The sequence below is a fragment of the Oncorhynchus gorbuscha genome, linkage group LG20 (genome assembly GCF_021184085.1).
Source record: "Oncorhynchus gorbuscha isolate QuinsamMale2020 ecotype Even-year linkage group LG20, OgorEven_v1.0, whole genome shotgun sequence".
NCBI lineage: Eukaryota > Metazoa > Chordata > Actinopteri > Salmoniformes > Salmonidae > Oncorhynchus > Oncorhynchus gorbuscha.
The window spans coordinates 3,323,324-3,343,436 of NC_060192.1; the positions used below are offsets into that span (position 1 = coordinate 3,323,324).

Below are 20,113 nucleotides of genomic sequence, written 5' to 3' on the forward strand. Positions count from 1 at the left end.
TCCATGAATCCCTCCCTGGATGACGTTCTCAGAGTTCAGTGGGACCCCTGGAGAGACAGACTTTGTGGAGGTGTCATTTCAGATACTGGAGAAATGGGTATGGGAGAAGGAGCCCCATCTCTGACAATCTGCTCAACAAACTCATTTCCTCCCGAGTCGCCAATACAGGTCAGATGTCACACATATAGAAACCTCTCCACCAATTCACCCATTCATATGTAATAAGGTAACTAACAAATAAGTAGTGCATCTATCCTACTAGATCTATCCTACTGGGTCTATTGTACTGTCTATATCTACTGGATAGCATGCATGTCTTTCCCTTCAAATCTAAAATATTTGTTAAAAAAACATAAAATAACTTGACATCCAATATACTCCCACTCCCACTACCTGATGAACCAGCATCAGGTAGTGCTCAGTAAAGTGGACCATTCTCTGCACACCAAGTCCCAAGCGGACACTGCCAGGGTGTTCGCCAAGCACTACCAAGACATCCTGGGGATCCCCGCTACTCCAGGTCTCACACCAGTGACAATATAATGCCATTTTAATTAGAATATGAATGGACAATTTAAAGCAATGTTCCTCCTGTAAGGATGTATTGTTCTCAAAGAACACAAAAGTATTACTTTCCCTCCAGGCACTAATATGACAACCAGTTTCAGTCACTTGGCTGGGGGCTACGATGGCCAGTACTATGGCTACCTGTGGAGCGAGGTCTACTCCATGGGCATCTTTGTCAGTCGTTTTAAAATAGAGAGAAATAATGAATCCTAAGGTATGGCACAGTCAATCCACTCCACTCACCATTCATCTTGAGTTACCATATTCCTTTTTTTATGCATCTATAGTTTTAAGAAGAGAATTTAAGCCTGAAAGTTCCCTTTGATTGGCAAGCTTCTTTGAATGCTACCACGTGTGTAATATTACAGTGCCTTGCAAAAGTATTCACTCCCTTGTCGTTTTTCCTATTTTGTTTCATTACAGCCTGTAATTTAAATTCATTTTTATTTAGATTTCGTGTAATGGACACAAAATAGTCCAAATTGGTGAAGTGAAAGGAAAAAATTATGACTTGTTTCAAAGCATTCTACAAAATGTTTCACTGAAAATGGGTGCAATGCATATGTATTCACCCCCTTTGCTATGAAGGCCCGAAATAAGATCTGGTGCAACCAATTACCTTCAGAAGTCACATAATTAGTTAGATTGCACACAGGTGGACTTTATTTAAGTATCACATGATCTGTCACATGCTCTCAGTGTATTTACACCTGTCCTGAAAGGCCCCAGAGTTTGCAACATCACTAAGCAAGAGGCACCACCAAGCAGAACAAGGAGTTCTCCAAACAGGTCAGGGACTAAGTTGTGGAGAAGTACAGATTAGTGCTGGTTTATAAAAAAATCTGAAACTTTGAACATCCCACAGAGAACCATTAAATCCAATATTAAAAAATGGGAAGAGTTTGGCACCACAACAAGCCTGCCAAGAGAGGGCCGCCCACCAAAACTCACAGATCAGGCAAGGAGGGCATTAATCAGAGAGGCAACAAAGAGACCAAAGATAACCTTGAAGGAGCTGCAAAGCTCCACAGCGGAGGTTGGAGTATCTGTCCATAGGACCACTTTAAGCCGTACACTCCACACAGCTGGGCTTTAGGGAAGAGTGGCCAGAAAAAAGCCATTGCGGTGGTGGAGTTGCTGCACCAGGCTGTGATGCAGCCCGACAGTATGCTCTCAATGATGCTCCTGTAGAACACTGTGAGGGCCCTCGAGGACAGGCAGAGTTTCTTCAGTGTCTGTGTGGTTTGACCATTTCCGCTCCTCTGAGATGTGCATGCCAAGGAACTTGAAGTTTTTGACCGTCTCCACGGAAGTCTCGATGAGGATGGGAGCATGCCCAAACTGGATCCTCCTGATGTCCACAATCAGCTCCTTTGTTTTGCTGACGTTGAGGGAGAGGTTGTTTACCTGGCACACCATGCTGTCAGAGTGCCTAGGCTCTCTCGTCGTTGTTGGTAATCAGGCCTACTACTGTCTGTGCTGTCCCTTATGAAAAAAGATTGCAGTCAGAGTACAGTAGAACTGCAGTACACTGCAGTTTAACGGCAGTAGTGTGCAGTAGAGCTGAAAATACTGCGTCCAAAATAAAATACAAATTCTGCTGTAATTTTGCAGTGTAACTGCACTTACGGTGCAGTATTCTGCAATTACTGCATCCAAAATACCTCAGTCAACTGTAGTTACTGCAATTTTACTATAGTTTCAAAACGGCAATCTTTTTTGTGAGGGGTCAGCCAACTTGATGATGATGAAGTGGGAACTGTGTGAGGCAACGAAGTCTTGGTATACAGGGAGTGATGTAATGATATGTTATGACATTATATGATCTACTGTTTTTTTATATTTTTAAATGTGCCTTAATGTGTTTGGACCCCAGGAAGATTGGCAGCAGCTAATGGGGATCCTTAATTAATACAAATACTTTTGTGTGTATGTCCACAAGGGGGACACAAAACATCATACATCATCACATTACACTGACCATTGTACATTACGGTCAGTTTCCAGGGTCCGGACCAAGATTAAGCCTTAACTAAAAAGCACGTCAATGGAGATTCTCAGTTGGGCGTGCTTTTCAGTCCAGAGGTAGATGTAATCCTCGTCTGGGAGACCACTCTCTGGCTAAAGGCTGGAACATCGTAGAAAAATCACCATTTGAAATCGAATTTGCCCACAAGGTGATGTCTAAAACATATTCGTTCAAATGCAGTTCATGTTCGTTCAAATGCAGTATATGCTATTGCACTTGTAGCTACATTGATGTTCTTCAGTCTCTCTGTTGTATTTGGGAGTAATTATTTATGTCATGTCAAAACAATGCTTATTTCCCAATCTATCTTCACAGGGGATCGTTGGATAATTACTTTAATCTACTCAAATGGTATCAGCGGTTATTACATCAAAGAAGGGAGGGAAAATAACTCGATTATGATTATGCATCAGTGACACATTCCATCACTATCATCACTTTACTCTGTTTGAGTGACTGTACCCCTTTGTCATGTGCATATTCCTCAATGGACCTAATGCAAGTCTTGTTCACACAAACAACAAATGTACATTGCTTTCTGTTGTAAAATAACATCTAAAATAACCAGCGGAAAATATACTGTAAAATATGTCCTAGCTACCTCTCCACAAAGCGTATTGGTGAACATAATTTACGAACGACTGATACACCCATTTCATTGGTTACATCAACATGTCCATCAGATGCAGGGTTGTCGTTGCCCCCACTGGATTTACTGACTGGGCCAACGATACAGCAGCATACACTGGTGTTGGCTTGACAAGTCTGTGGCCAACTCCTGTGTTTCGTCGTGAATTGTAGCGTGTTCTTGCTACAAACGAGATTTATGTATAATTTTTTGAATGGCAACAAGAATGGGAGATTAGGATTGAAAACATTTCGGCGCGGCGTTCTTCAGAGGAAAATGATTCTTCTTTTCGTGGTGTTGGATATTTTTTTGTTGTTGTTGCCTGTAGCAATTTCATTGGCTGTTGTGGACATTTTGGATTCATTTTAATGTTCCTTTTTTAAAATATTTTTTAAATATATATATTTTTTTAACCCAAATATCTTATCAAATCGAATACTTGTGTGTCCCCCGTTTTTATTTTATTTTAGTCATACTTTTTGTTTATTGTCTGACACACTGGACGGTGTTTTTCAGCGAGACGCAAACTCGGTTGCTAAACAACTTTCGATGGGGATTGGTCTCGCGCGAAAGAATGCGTTCGCTAACTGGTTAGCTAGCCAGTTATCTAGCTAGCTAACGCTACTTTGAGTGGATGTTTGAAGGGGAAAACGTAGTCGGCCAGCGAATTTATACAGTTTAAAAGTTTCGTGTTTAAAAAAAAGGCAATTTCTGGACTATATTAACTAATTCGACATCATTTTACGGTAAGTGAAGTCAGTTAACGACACTTGTTATACCATAACCACTTTGTTGTAACGTGTTAGCTAGCTAGCAAACTAGCGGTTGGTGTGTGTGTGTTCTCGCTAACTTGCACTCTTCACAGGTGGATTTCCTTACGAAAGTGTTGACAAGCTCACAATTACTTATGGAATGGCTTTGGCTAGTTAGCGATATTCTGTTATAGCAAACTAGATGTTAGTTTTACAGACTGGAATATCACAATATGCCAATTACTATTGTTTTTGTTTTCCTAAACTGCAACGTCAAATCTACCGTGTACTTTCTGTGTTAACTAGGTAACCCTACTAGCTAGTAGGCGACCAACAACCCAATTAATTGCTATCTGACAATGTTTCATGTTGGCTAACGTATTGGATAATGCAGTCGTTCCATAGGCGTGACACCGATAAAGGCACAAGTCCTCTTTATTGACAATCAGTATAATGCGGAAGGAAATAAGAGGACAAAGAACTGTAAATAAACGAGATTAAATGCATGTTGTTCATCACTTCATTTGTCGAATACCTTCAGTTCATGTTTTAGGACAGATGTCTTGACCTGTACTCGACATCTTGGCATTTTCATTAGCTTTCACCTTTACTAATACGATTAGCTAGAATCCCAGGCTAACTTCGATCTGCTGGTTTTGATCTTGTATTTTAATGAGGCTAATCTCACGACGGATTTATCTGATATGGTAACCTTAGTGTTACAAATGGAGCTATCCAATGTCATTCTAGAATGATTAGCTAGCTAGACCGGAACCCTACAATGACTCTGGGATTTTAAAATGGGAGGTGAACATTTTATAAAACCCCGAAGCTGTGAATTTCTTTTTAATATGCAAACATATATGATTTTGTATTTATCCTGGATAAGTAGGCCATTACAAGCTTTATTTGCGAGTCACCATATGCTTTGTCTATGCCAAGTAAATCAAGTCTTAAAAAAAAGACTGCTTTGTGCTGCTTTTGTGGTTAGTGAGTTTAGATAATTAGCAGGTGATGAATCAAGCTAACAAGATAAGGTTGATTCAGGGGATTGTAGGCTCTTGGTAGGCAGGCTCATCTTCACTGGATTATCAGGCTGACTACTCAGCACCAGCACACACACACTTACCCAGGCCAAACTAACACCTCAGGTTATTAGAACTGTCCAAAGGTGATCCTGTTGATTTGACATCCTGAGTCATCCTGGTAACGGGAAAATGCAAGACAAGGCACAGTTCAGGTAACGCTGCTCAAGTCCTCTCATTAACAGGGTCTGTTTTTAACCCTTTCTCTCTCGAGTGCTGAAAAATGGGGCTTGGGCGGTATACCAGGGTATTTGGAAAAAGACATGGGATGGTTTCCCAAAACAGCGATTTGAGCCAGTCACGTGTTTGTTTACAAAAAGCAAAATGGGAGATTTGTGAGCTAAGTCACTCCTGCAGCAGAACTTAAGTGAGGTGATAAATTTACACTTGAAATATACGTATGAAATTCACTACTGTTTGTCAGCTATATAAATTATAACTATTACATTAGCTATCTAAGATGTGCCAAATAAATTCTGTCCATCTGGTTTCTGTTAGCCTGTAAGTTTTAAGCTTCTTGGTAACAGCACCATCCTCTTACAGGTAGTTTAGAATTTCATAGCAATGTACAGCAGTAGACGTGAGTGAGCATATTACTTACACACAATGGTCCTCGGCTCCCTCTCAGATTGCATTCCTGTAGAACAGCCAATTCAAATTTGGCCCATGTTGAATTATTTGTTCTTTGACTTGGCTCATTGGTAAGATTGTGCTTTTGGTTTGAGACTGACTATGGTTTTGTTGAAGTCTTGTAGGCAAAGTGTAGGCTGTAGCATTTCCTTTCCTGGTATGTTCATACCGGTTACTAATGCAAGGTTTAATAAGATAAAGTGTATGAGGGTGATTTGATTGTATAATCAGATTTGACCAACCAAGCCTTGCTACAAGGAAGTGGGCCACTTGTATTTTGGCAGTGGTGGAAAAAGTACCCAATTGTCATTCATTAGTAAAAGTAAAGATACCTTTTTTTTAATAGTCAAGTGAAAGAGGTCAAATCATGACGTCAGTGATTTTCAGGTCAGAAAGTCTGAGCTCTGGAAAGATGCCATAGTTTCCGACTTGGATTGGATGACCGTTTCGCTTTTATTTTTTATTTTTGGAGTTCCCAGTTGTCTTGAATGCACTGAAGTCAGATATTTCCTAGTTCCCAGTTGTTTTGAACACGGAATAAGTCTCAGCGGAGAGAGCAGCGGAGGTTCCGCCTCTCATGGTCCCTGCTCTCTCCTTCCTTTCTTCCGATGAGGCTGACCAGAGAGAGGGGACACCGTCTTCCTTATGAAAACGCAGGGCTATCGATACATTTGACTACTCATTCATTGCAGCGTGAGTGGAAGTAGGGAGAGGCATGTTTTGTAATAGTGTTGAATAAAAACAGTGACAGTGCTGAATTAAAAACTTAGACATGAACTCGCTCATAAAAACAGCAGCTCTTTGCTGTATTCTTTGAGTCGCTCTCTGGTCATGGTTTTAAAAGTTCTGAAATCTCATGTAGGCTGGTATCAAACTTTGCTGTGGCCTGGGTCGTGGAAGCTGTATTTGACAGTGATTTAAGCTATCTGATTGTGCCTACTGTGTGGGCCATTCGATTTAGCCACAGATCTCCTGGTCAGGCTGTTTTTTTTTCTCACTTTTTTTTTCTCTCATGTTCTTTTCAGACAAATGAAATGATTCAAAATGGGAACACTGCCTACCTGATGTGCAGGGATTTTAAATCAAGTGCGCCCACTGCCAACGGCGCAGGCTTTTAATGCCTTTATCATTGGCTTTTTTTCAGAAATGTTTGGTAAACGACTAAGAATGTCTTGAAGATCGGCCGATTGGTGACCACTGCTCTAGATGATAGCCAAAGCCACATGTAGCCTAAACAAAATAATCATCTGTTCTCTCTCTCTCATTAAATTTTATTCGAATAGAACCAATACCTCCACATTGACTCAATATGGAAGTACTCTTCCCCCATCTCAACTTTTTTGTTCACCTTTTTGTTTACTTCCTGCTTAGGGATGGGAATTGCGAGGGACCTCACGATACAGTATTATTACGATACTTAGGTTACGATACTTAGGTGCCGGTGTGTATATGGTATGTATTGCAATTCATTTTTGTCTTTTGATATTCCAAACATATTGCTCACCATATGTCTTCTCCCGAGGGACAAGAGAGACCTTGTTTTCTCATGGCTTTGATCAGTCATGGTAATTAAGTGCTGACAACGGATTGGCTCGAAATGTAAAAAGATGGAGAAAGGAAGGGAAAATATTGAGTTTTGGTGCATTTAGTCAACTAGCTCAAAAATATTGCGATATTGTCAAAAAGATACGGTGTATCGTCAAATAATATCCCGATATGTAACTATCGATTTAAATTGTATTTCTAATTTGTATCACTATTCCTGCTTTCATGTTCCACGAGACAAGATGTCTTGTTCTGATGGTGTTGAACAAAGAGGATATGTTCCTGACACCTGGCTGACTCAGTGATTCAGCTCGTTTTGTCTCTGAAAATAAACTCGTTAGGGCCCTACCTATTACAATTGAAATGTTTCTATGATTATTTCATTTTCCACTTAGATTTTGAAGCCATAGGCAGGGCTTACATTAGGCTAATTGCTATTGTAGGTGAAAGTGTTACATAATGCACATTTACATTAGATAATTAGGATGGTTTCCATGCATACTATATATTTTCCCTTACCCCTCATGCTCATCATGTTCCCAAAATGACACAGCAGCAGTATGTTGTGGGGATGGGGCACACAAATCCAAAATAATATATTAGATTGCAAAATCGAATGCTTCTAACCGAACGAGTCACCTTGATATTTTAAAACCTATATTGATACTAACAATAAAGTGGTTCTTCTTCAGTTACGTTGTGATATTTTCACACATCGTCATCGTCAGATCTAGGAAGGAATTTTCCGAATGACTGTCAAGTGATGAACAGCAGTTGTGATAGCGCATGTGCAATAACAGTCCAAGTGCTGAAAAAAAGGTGTTTGCGAGGAATGTCCAGAATATATTGGTGTCTCGTTCATTATGCCGGTGAAGATGGTTTGTGGCTGGATCCACGTTGGATATAATATCCCTAGCCAATTGTTGATAATCTGTTTTCTGCTCTGATTTACAGCAGGGTCTCGTTAAATTAAACAAAGAAAGCATCAAGGTAATGATTTCATGTTTGTGTGTCTCTGAGTGGACACTGCGCAATTGTGTAAAATAGACTATTGAGCAACACTCAACGCTATTCCTATGAATTATTCTGGATATAATGATTACGTAGCCTAGTGGGCTTATTCACAACATGATCTGGTAATGAAATAACATGACATTTTGTTTTCCATGTTAGACCTGCAATTTTAAACAATACAGGGCTTGAAGTAGTTTACTGGAATGGGCCTATCTTTAAAATCAGACATTTCCTCAATTTTGTGCTTGAAAGGTCCTTGTAATTATTGTAGCCAATTTAGAAGTTCTTGCTCCACGATTAAAACAAAATATTTAAAAAATTAACAGTTTTTGTGTGAGATGTGGCCGCTTTAGTTTGTTTCTCGCCACTTTAATTGAAGGGTGTTGCGCTACTCTGTTGCGGTTAAATCACGTGTGGATGTTATGAGGACGACAACATATGTTGGCTTCAACTTGGCTTTCTGTACATCCTTCCATTAAAAAAGGAACCTGGTTTTTGGCCACTTTCACATTATGAAAACGGTGATGGTGCGATTTAATGCTACCACTATTCATGGATTTATTATGTGTGCCTGCGTTGGCCACATTGGATGCAGGCATGGCGATCTTTCTGTAGCCAATGTCCATATCATTGTTACATATTTTAGAACGTAATAATAATTTGATTATCAATGCATTGTCAAGGTCTAAAACATTAATAATTCTTAGTGGTGATGGCCTACTTTTTTCTTTTTATGCTTTTTTCATGCTTTTTTGTGGGGATGGAGGGGTTCTATATTAGGGCCTTATGTAGAATTATATTAATTATACAATTGTTTAACATGAGGTCCCCGAAAATTAAAAATAAGTGCTTGAAAATGTCCTTAAATTTGACTTGATCATGTATTTATGAACACATGCTCTTTCCATGACAGATTGACCAGGTGAATCCCTTATATCACTTGTTAAATCCACTTAAATTAGTGAAGATGAAGGGACAGGTTAAATAAAGATTTTTAAGCCTTGAGAAAATGTAGATATGGATTGTGCAACTCAATATTAGGAAAGTGTTCTTAATGTTTTGTATATTCAGGCTCAGGACTATTCACTGTGTATAGGTGGAGTTATGGGTCAGTTTGCATATATTACATTTTATTCCTCTAAGTACACGTGGTACTGCATGGAAAATATATATTTTTTTGTTGTTTCGACCCATTTTGAATTTTTTATCCCAATGTCAGCACGTTGGCCCCATTTTTATTTATAGAAAGACCCAGATATGCAATTTGTTGACACTACAACACAGTAAAGACTTGGATATGCATTATCCCAAATGCCACTCAATACAAATGTATGTTAAATCTGCTGCTCTGTTTTGCTTGTTTACAGCGGGTCATTTCTTAGGGAACTGTCAGAGGCGCTCTCCTATTGTTACATTGCCAACATTTTCAATAATAAAGTTTTATATGGGTTCTAACATGTCGGCTGTTCTAAAACCTGGCCTAACTCTCTATTTACATGGCTCTGCTCACAATGGCCACCAGTCCAACCATTATGCTATCATTGACGTGAATGGGGACGCCCACTCTATTCATTCTATTTCTATGGATGTAAGCCCATCTTTGATCATGCCAGTTCCACTGGCTCGCCTGTGCAAATAACCAGCTGTATAAGAGGATTATGTAGAGAGATTTCATGTGAAATTGACTTGAATTCGCCAAGACCTCAGATTTTCCACTAAACCCAACACACTATTCTCCAATGGAAGACGTTGTGGTTATTTTTGGCAAGAAGATGTTGATATTGTCTTGCTTGATGACCAAGAACGTGTGTTGGGCCATATTGCTCTAACCACCCATGCCTGTCACTCAATAGTTGCAAAACAACACAGAAGAATATCAAAGGGCATTTAGGATGTCGGTGGAGCAATACAAAGCTAGACACTCAGAACAAGATGTTATGTCCCTGACAATGTTGTTGTAAACACACCCCATGTATTTTCACCTTTGCCTTGCTCAGTGTTTCTATCTCTGGACATAATTGGTTGTTGTGCCTCTATTTTAGCACTCGCTCTCTCTCAACAAATAGTTCTAGATTCATTGCTTCCTCAGCATGGCAAAAAGCTGACACGGCAACAATGATGCATAGAAGTGAAGGCCCCTCTCACCAGTCAAACCTTACCGAAGTGATTTATGGCATGTTCCATGGAGACATCTTCTGCTTCGCAATGACCTGATCCTTTCCTCCCCCTGGAAAGAAAATATCTAGACTCATCCTCCAGATCCATTACTACAGAGCAATGCGTCGCGTCTGAGTGAGTGTAAGTGCAATGGAATGTTTCTTTTAAGATGTACGGAACCCTTTCTCTCGAGTGTTAAGTGTATTCACTGGGGGGGGTGCAGAACGAGCTCAATATTGGTGATTCCATCTGAAATACACTGCTAAATTATTGAATATTTTAACAACTTTACCTCGCTGATTGGTAAAATGTGTTGTGATATTGACTAGAAAGACCTGACTTTGCAATAAACATTTCTGAAAAATGGGGCTTGGGTGGTATATCAGGGTATTTGGAAAAAGACATGGGATGGTTTCCCAAAACAGTGATTTGAGCCAGTCATGTGTTTGTTTACAAAAAAGCGCAATGAGAAAAATGGGTGCTTCGTGAGGCAAGTCACTCCTGCAGCAGAACTTAAGTGAGGTGATCAATTTACATTTGTATGAAATTCACGACTGTTTGTCAGCTATATAGATTATAACTAAGTTAGCTGTCTAAGATGTGGCAAATAAATTCTGTCCATCTGGTTTCTGTTAGCCTGTAAGTTTAAGCTTCTTGGTAACAGCAGCAAAGACAATCCCCTTGTGGATTAAGATCCCTGCTGCTTAATGTTTGTTTTGAGTGTGTGCTGCAAACTGTGTTTTTGAGATACCTGCATAACTTTATGAGCTGGGTGTTCTGTCCTAACAGTAAATGTTTACATGCGCTCATTAGCATTTACCTAGCATCCGCTATGAGAATGCCTTAGTACTTGTTAGCATTCTGTTAAGTGACATTTCTGGGACAATTGTTACTTTTGAAAAAAAATGGGGCAGGATGTTTGTTAGTCACAGAGTTGGTAGGGTTTCAGAGTCAGACTTGTTGGTCAATCACTGTGGGTGGGACTTTGAGGGAAGGCGACAGATTAGACTAGTTTTTCCAACTAGATTATTCGTCTACCCTTTGAATTTGTGACAACTAAATCGAGTCTACTCTTTCAACCATTTTCAGGGGGAAGACCTCTAGACCCTTGCCAGATTGTGCGTCCCCATTTTTATACAAAGTCAGACGCCCATGAATAGACCTACATGTATGATTGAAAAATACAGCAGGTGTTAAACATGTGCTTTGCTACACAGAAAGCAGCAGTTTACTATGTACTCTGTTGTCGACAATTTTAATAAAATCAGTAGGCCTATCAATATACAGTGGCAAGAAAAAGTATGTGAACCCTTTGGAATTACTTGGATTTCTGCATAAATTGGTCATAATTTGATCAGATCTTCAATTAAGTCACAACAATAGACAAATAGTCTGCTTGATCTAATTAAACACACACAAGTATATCTCTTCATCGTATGTGAACCCTTGATTTTAATAACTGGTTGACCCTCCGTTTGCAGCAATAACCTCTACCAAATGTTTTCTGTAGTTGCGAATCAGACCTGCACAATGATCAGGAGGAATTTTGAACCATTCCTCTTTACAAAACTGTTTCCTTTCAGCAATATTCTTGGAATGTATGGTGTGAACCACTCTCGGGGTCATGCCACAGCATCTCAATCGGGTTGAGGTCAAGACTCTTATGTTAAAGCCATTTTGTTGTTGATTTACTTCTGCGTTTTGGGTCATCCTGATACATCACCCAACTTCAGTTGAGCTTCAATTTGCAGACAGACAGCCTTACATTCTCTTTCAAAATGTCTTGATAAACATGGAAATCTTTTTTTTCTGTCTGATGGCAAGCTGTCCAGGCCCTGAGGCAGCAAAGCAGCCCAAACCATGATGCTTCCTCCACCATACTTTACAGTTCGCCTGTCCACAGAATATTTTGCCATTAGCGCTGTGGAACATCCAGGTGCTCTTTTGCGAACTTCAGACATGCAGCAATGTCTTTTATTTTTTTTGGACAGTAGTGGCTTCCGTGGTGTCCTCCTATGAACATCATTCTTGTTTAGTTTTTAGGTATTGTAGACTCGTCAACAGAGAAGTTAGCATGTTCCAGAGATTTCTGTAAGTCTTTAGCTGATACTAGGATTATTTTTAACCTCATTGAGCATTCCTGTGCTGTGCTCTTGCAGTCATCTTTGCACAACTTTGCCTCTCCTAGGGAGAGTAGCAACAGTGCTGAACTTTCTCAATTTATAGACAATTTGTCTTACTGATGAACATCAAGGCTTTTAGAGATACTTTTGTAACCCTTGCCAGCTTTATGCAAGTCAACAATTCTTAATCTTAGCTCTTCTGAGATCTCTTGTTCGAGGCATGGTTCACATCAGTCAATGCCTTTTGTGAATGGCATACTCAAAATTTGTGAGAATTTTTTTTTACGGGGCAGGGCAGCTCTAACCAACATCTTGAATCTCGTCTCATTGATTCGACTTCTGGTTAGCTGACTCCAATTAGCTAAGTCATTAGCCTAGGGGTTCACATACTTTTTCATACCTATACTGTGAATGTTTAAATGATGTATTCAATACAGACAAATACCATTTGTGTTATTAGTTTAAGCACACTGTGTTTGTCTATTGCTGTGACTTAGTGGAAGTTCTGATCACATTTTGACCAATTTATGCAGAAATCCAGATAATTCCAAAGGGTTCACATGCAAGAAAAAGTAACTGTACCATAAAGTATTATGACAATTGCGTTTATAACCTTCAACCTGTTCTTTTATCATATTTTGGACCAGAATGCGGCTCTCCACTACCTATCGTTCTTGCAGTGAGGATTCAACATCTTCCTTTTTGAATTTTTATTTGGCTAAGGTTTATGTTAAATTCAACTGTTGGTGTTCATTTTGTCCAGATGGGAAAGGGCGGTATGGAGTGCAATGGAAATTGCATCATCTTGGATCTCTTGGGGGGTATGCAAATTGGAGTTAGTCTAGGGTTTCTGGGATAATGGTGTTGTGAGCCATGACCAGCCTTTTTTAAAGCACTTCATGGCTACAGATGTTAGTGCTACGGGTTGACATTATTACGCATATTCATTGTTAATGATGGAAATTAAGATATTCAACCATCTGGGTGTAGTGTTTTAATCGCTACTGATGGGTTATGGCTTCTAAACTTGAAATCCTTGTTCGTGGGACTGAGGGAGAGAAGGGAATGCAGAATGTTTCCATTCTGTCCAAACATGTTATTATTTGACATCAGGTTTCCTATGGAAAGGAGAAGGTCCACAGTCTGGTACAAGTCAACAGGACAGCCATGAGTTTGGGGGGGGGGGGGGGGTGATGAATTTGGGCCGAGGTCAGATGAAGTGAGAAAGAACATGCATCACTGAAGTCCTGTCTAGCATCAGAGATGTATTGGCTGTCCAGATGTGTAAGGAGACTCTGCATATGAAGAACGTTTTTAAATAACTGCTTGTGCGCATATGTCTTTCTGTTCAGCTGTCTGTTTGAGCTTTTTCTAGTTGTCTGTTAGTTTTTAACTCTGTTTTATTTATAACCTAACACTATAAAGCAAATTGAGGTGAGAGCATTGGAAAGGCTTTTAGCGGTTGATCTGCTTCTATTCTGTGGGTGGCACTGTGTGCTCTTTTTGAAGGATGTGTCATGGCCTTTCATGGGGGGAAGGGGGCGGTGGTAGAATGCCGGTCACTGGGAGGACGTCCCATCTTGGGATGGCAAGGGGCTTTAGCGGGTAACAATTGGAGTGTTACTTAGTAGCAATGCTAATATGGTACAGCTTTATGGACACTCAATCACTACAGTGTGGTACTTTTTAATGGTACATTTCCAAACATATATTATGGAAAAAAAGATTTGAGACTTGTGGTAATTGGTGAAATAAGTACAGCCAGTTGTAATTGCTTAAGAGATAGTAAGAAAAGACTAACAATATTTACCTGGCTTAAAGAAGTAATATAGGTGTTAAGTCTTTTTTTATTGTTTACAGGAAACTCATTCAACAATTTTAGATGAAATTTTAGATCAGATGACCTGGCCTCCACAATCACCCAACCTCAACCAAATTGAGATGGTATGAGATGAGTTGGACTGTAGAGTGAAGGAAAATGTGGGAACTCCTTCAAGACTGTTGGAAAAGCATTCCGGGTGTTGCCAGTTGAGAGGGTGCTAAGAGTGTGCAAAGCTGTCATCAATGCAAGGGTGGCTACTTTGAATAATCTCAAATAGAAAAAATATTTTGATTAGTTTTTTACACTTAAAAAAAATGATTACTACGTGATTCCGTATGTGTTATTTCATGGTTTGATGTCTTCACTTTTCTACAATGTAGAAAATAGTACAAATAAAGAAAAACCCTTGAGTAGGTGTGTCTGAACTTTTGACTGATACTGTAATTCCCAGAATCATTGTAATGCGGCAGGTGTAGCAGATTTGAAATCTATCCAGCACTTGTCAATAAATTGCTGTTCCACTGGATGTCATAAGGTGAATGCACCAATTTGTAAGTCGCTCTGGATAAGAGCGTCTGCTAAATGACTTAAATGTAAATGTAATGAAGTTGTGTGGAAAAAGGACTAGGGGGTGAAATACTTCTCCCATGGGCAAATAAACTCTAAAGGGGTGATGTTCATTAACAGTAATTTTGATCAGAATGTGCGAATTGTCGAAACAGATCTGAATGGTAGATGGATTATTTGAAATATATTATTGGGTCATAAACGGATATGGCTCATTAACCTTTACGGACAAAATAATGATGACCCACGTTTCTTTGAAAAGTTCTACACTACCGTTCAAGAGTTTCTGGTCACATAGAAATGTCTTGTTAATGAAAGAAAAAACTTTTTTTTTGTCCATCTGAAATAACATCAAATTGATCAGAAATAGTGTAGACATTGTCAATGTTAATGTTGTAAATTACTATTGTAGCTGGAAACGGCAGATTTTTCTTTTGTGGAAGAAGCCCATTCTCAGCAACCATCAATACTGTGTTCCAATGACACTTTGTGTTAACTAATCCAAGTTTATCAGTTTAAAAGGCTAATTGATCATTAGAAACCCTTTTGCAATTATGTTAGCAAAGCTGAAAACTCTCATGCTATTTAAAGAAGCAATAAATCTGGTCTTCAGACTAGTTGAGTATCTGGCGCATCAGCAGTTGTAGGTTTGATTTACAGGCTCAAAATGGCAAGAAACAAAGGACTTTCATCTGAAACTTGTCAGTTTATTCTTGTTCTGAGAAATGAAGAACAGCGCAAACTGGCTCTAACCAGAATAGATAGTGGAGTGGGAGGCCCCGGTGCACAACTGAGCAAGAGGACAAGTACATTAGTGTCTAGTTTGAGAAACCGACGTCTCACAAGTCCTCAACTGGCAGCTTCATTAAATAGTACCCGCAAAACACCAGTCACAACGTCAACAGTGAAGAGGCGACTCCGGGATGCTGGCCTTACAGAGGATGAACTTCTTGATGCAGTTAAAGCCGTTATGTCTGGGAAAACAGGGCTCGATGGCATACCAGTGGAGGTATATCTAACTTTTTTTTAATATACTCAGTGGACCGTTAATAGCATGTTTTAACCACTCCTATGTAAATGGTAGATTATCGGACACTCAACAAGGTCTGATTTCATTATTACTGAAACAGGATTCAAGTGGTAAATATAAAGATCCAGTCCATTTAAAAGAAATTTGAGGCCCCTTACATTTCAGTGTTGTGATGCAGAATGTATAGCGCATAGAATTAAAAAGGAATTGTCGGATACTATACATTTTTTTTTACATGGATGATACGTTGAAGTTATTATAAAATAATACTAGAAACAATAGAACACTATGCAAAATCTGGGAAACTAGGCCTGCTATTCATTGCTGGCTTTGAAAAGGCTTTTGATAAAGTACGACTGGAGTTTATATATAAAAGCCTGGAACATTTCAATTTTGGAGAATCTCTTTATAAAATGGGTTACAGTCATGTATGGTAACCCTAGGTGTAAAATAGTAAATAATATCTACTCAAAGTTTTAAACTGTTGAAGTTAAACAAGGTTGTCCATTATCGGTGTATCTATTTATTATGGCCATCGAAATGTTAGCTATTAAAATCGTATCCAACAATAATATCAAGGGGCTAGAAATCCAGGTCTTAAGGTATCATTGTACGCTGAAGTTTCATGTTTTCTTTTAAATCCACAATTTGGACCCCTCCACAGCCTCCTAGAGGATCTAGATACTTTTTCTAACATCTCTAGATTACAACCAAATGATAATAAATGTACTATATTGCGTATTGGATCACAAAAAAATACAACCTTTACATTACTGTGCAGTTTACCAATAAAATGTTCTGATGGTGATGTGGACATATTCTGTATACATATCCCGAAATAAATTAATGATCTCACTCCAATATATTTGAATAGAAAGTTAGCAAAAATAGATAAGATCTTGCTACCATGGAAAGTAAAATGGGTTTATTTTTGGAAAAATCACCCTGATTTAGTCCTATCCCATTTGACCTATTTTCTTATTTTCCTACACCAAGCAAACAGTTATTTAAATTATATGAGCAAAACATATTTAATAATTAATATGAATTCGGAAATTATTAAATATTAAAGCATTAGACCTCTCACTTAAATCTGAACTGGTTCTCTAGAAAATGAATAAGAATGTCTCACCCCATGTTCAAGAATGGACTTTTCCCCTTTATTCAGATTACACTTTCAGGAAGGAAATCATCTCCCAAATATCGCTTTAAAAAAAACGAGCCATAGAAAGTTAGTTGCAATGTCAATATAATCCACCAAGAAAAAAACAGATCAAATATTGTGGTTAAACTCAAATATACCAATGGGTAAAAATATTTTTTATAAAAATGTATCTTTGGAAAGGGTAGCCTAGTGCAGGGTAGCCTAGTCGTTAGAGCATTGGACTAGTAACCGAAAGGTTGCAAGTTCAAATCCCCGAGCTGACAAGGTACAAAATCTGTTGTTCTGCCCCTGAACAGGCAGTTCACCCACTTCCTAGGCCGTCATTGAAAATAAGAATTTGTTCTTAACTGACTTGCCTAGTAAAATAAAATAAATATCATAAATAGGACTGGTGGAGTTAGGTCACACATGCAGCAAACAAAAATAGATGGGAATGTCTGCTTAACTGAAAATTACAACCAACTAATTGCAGTATTACTGCAAAAATGGAAGTATTCCGTATGTGTTATTTCATAATTTTGATGTCTTCACTATTATTCTACAATGTGGAAAATAGTACAAATAAAGAAAAACCATTGAATGAGTAGCTGTCCAAACTTTTGACTGGTACTGTATTTAAAAAAAATCTATAACATTTTAAATATAAACGCAACATATCAAGTGTTCGTCCCATGTTTCATGAGCTGAAATAAAAGATCCCAGAAATGATCCATACTCACAAAAACCTTATTTCCCTCAACTTTTGTGTTCACAAATGACATTTTGATTCAGTGTATCTATCACCCATTTATCTGCTGCCTGTGACCGCAGCTTTGGAACCGTTGGAGTTTTCTATCTGCGTCCTTAAGAATAAGCGCGAGTCTGCTCTCTCACCCACACTCCCTCTCTCTTTAATCTGAATCACTTTAGAAATGACATTGAAACCCCATTCATCATCTATAGGGAGTAGGGTCTGGCCTTTTTGACTGCTAATGTATAAATGTCCCCCCTGTAGCACATGAGTGACTGTTCCCCTGCGGCTCCTCTCTAGAAATGGGGCCTAATTTCAGTCATTTTGGCTTTGACATTGTCAAGTTCACTGTCCACCCCTTTCACTGATTCCCCTTACATCTGCCCTTTGTTCAACTCATCAACAGCCAGCTAACTGACATTTCTCAAACTGGAAGTCATCAGGAGGCCCAAGAGAATGCTTTTATCTCTATGTTCACTGGGTTGTGTGGCTTTGTCAACAAAACCAATACTTATGCATAGTGTGACACCATGACAGTTACTTTTTGCTCCCGGTCTCGGTGGGCTGCAGTGTCCGTGGGGGATTTTTGTCCCAGCACTAGGTCTCAACAATTAGTTGAGTAGTAAAAACAGGTGGTATAGGCTAGCGCTAAGCTCGACGTGGACAAAAGCCTGCATGCACTCACAGGGTTGAGAGTAGAGATGCACGATATATCGGTGAACATACCATAATTGCTAGAAAATGCCAACATCGGTATCGGCCGGCGTCTAGTTTAACGCCCGATGTGCAAAACCGATGTCAAAGCCGACATGCGCACCTATATAACGTAGGTACATTACGTAATGACGCCACGTAAAATGTTACGCTATACGTGCAACACAGCATTCCTAAACTAGCCCACGATGTCTGCTGTGTGGATCGAGCAGTCAACAAGTCAAGCAGTCATTTGAAAGAGTAACATTTTAGCGAGACAACTCCAAAGGCAAAATCCATTAAATCCAAGATTCATTCTCCTTGACAATCAACCGTTCTCTGTCGTGGGTGATGAGGGCTTTCGCCGCCTGGTCGAGCACCGGTACACACTACCAAGGACACTATTTAGTCCGATGTTGCCCTAACAGAGTTGCAAAGTAATAGAGTCACTGCTATTAGCTTCACGACATGCATTCTATGGAACCCAGTTTGGGTGTCAAAAAAGATGCAGTAGCACTGTCAAAGCTACAAAAAAGTCTGCAAACACCCGCCACGAACGATGTGATTACAATTTCCGAGTTGGTAATAAAGCATCTTTTGTTTGACCGCAACTTCTGGGGTAGCTAGCTTGGTACCTAGCTAGCAACAATACAACCAGCCTGAAAACAATGACCAGTAGAAATTGTAGTCATTTTCATTATCCTTAGCAATGATTTAGGAATCCTTGTAAGTATTAGCTAGTTAGCCACTTGTTGTTCGCCTATTGAAATTGAACTTCAGCTCATGAAAATAAATAACTAGCCAGCTACTTAACCTGTTGCCCAAAGCTAACGTTATAAGCCGCCAGCTAGCGTCATCTGGCTAGTGAGCCTCGACCGGACGGGTTATCTGTTGTGGAGCAACAATAAGGATTAGGCACAATAGTGGAATTTGTTGTTTGCCTTCAAAATATATATATATTTTTTTGACACGTAAAGACCCAAACGGCGTTCTTTCGAAATCCTGGTTGAGAGTGAAACGACTGAAGAAATTAACAACGAAACAGCACAGCAAGTAAGTGAAAGAAATAGGTTTGATAATGTTTTACTGGTAATGGGGACATACGTAAATGCCAATAAAATCATTTTTTGGTGTGTGTAACCTTTTTATATAACTAGGCGAGTCGCTTAAGAACAAATTCTTATTTACAATGACGGCCAAACCCGGACGACGCTCGGCAGATTGTGCGCTGCCCTATGGGACTCCCAATCACGGCCAGATGTGATAGAGCCTGGATTCGAACCAGAGACTGTCGTGACGCCTCTTGCACGGAGATGCATTGCCTTAGACCGCTGTGTCTGTGTGTGTTAACTATTTAACTGTACTAGAATGCTTAAAAGGCCACTAAAATGTTTATCTGTTAACGGTATCGTTTTTAACATTTTTTGCAAGGAACATATTGAGTATCGGCCAAAAATGGTCATATCAGTGCATCACTAGTTGAGAGTACACTCTGCACTGAGTAAACAAATGTCCTTTAAGGTGTTCAGCCTATTAAACTCCAAGTCGATTTGAAGTACATACTGTAGGCCTACTT

At 39.3% G+C, this 20,113-nt stretch overlaps 1 protein-coding gene across 3 annotated transcripts in view; it reads left to right on the plus strand.

Moving 5' to 3' along the window:
• The first annotated feature begins 3,308 nt into the window (after positions 1-3,308).
• The window catches only part of LOC124007356 (erbin-like), a 118,210-nt gene continuing 101,405 nt past the window's right edge, over positions 3,309-20,113 (plus strand). For all 3 annotated transcript variants that reach the window (XM_046317852.1, XM_046317854.1, XM_046317853.1), the window contains exon 1: positions 3,309-3,970. The gene's annotated coding sequence lies outside the window, so the exon portion shown is untranslated. The remainder of the gene's footprint in view (positions 3,971-20,113) is intronic.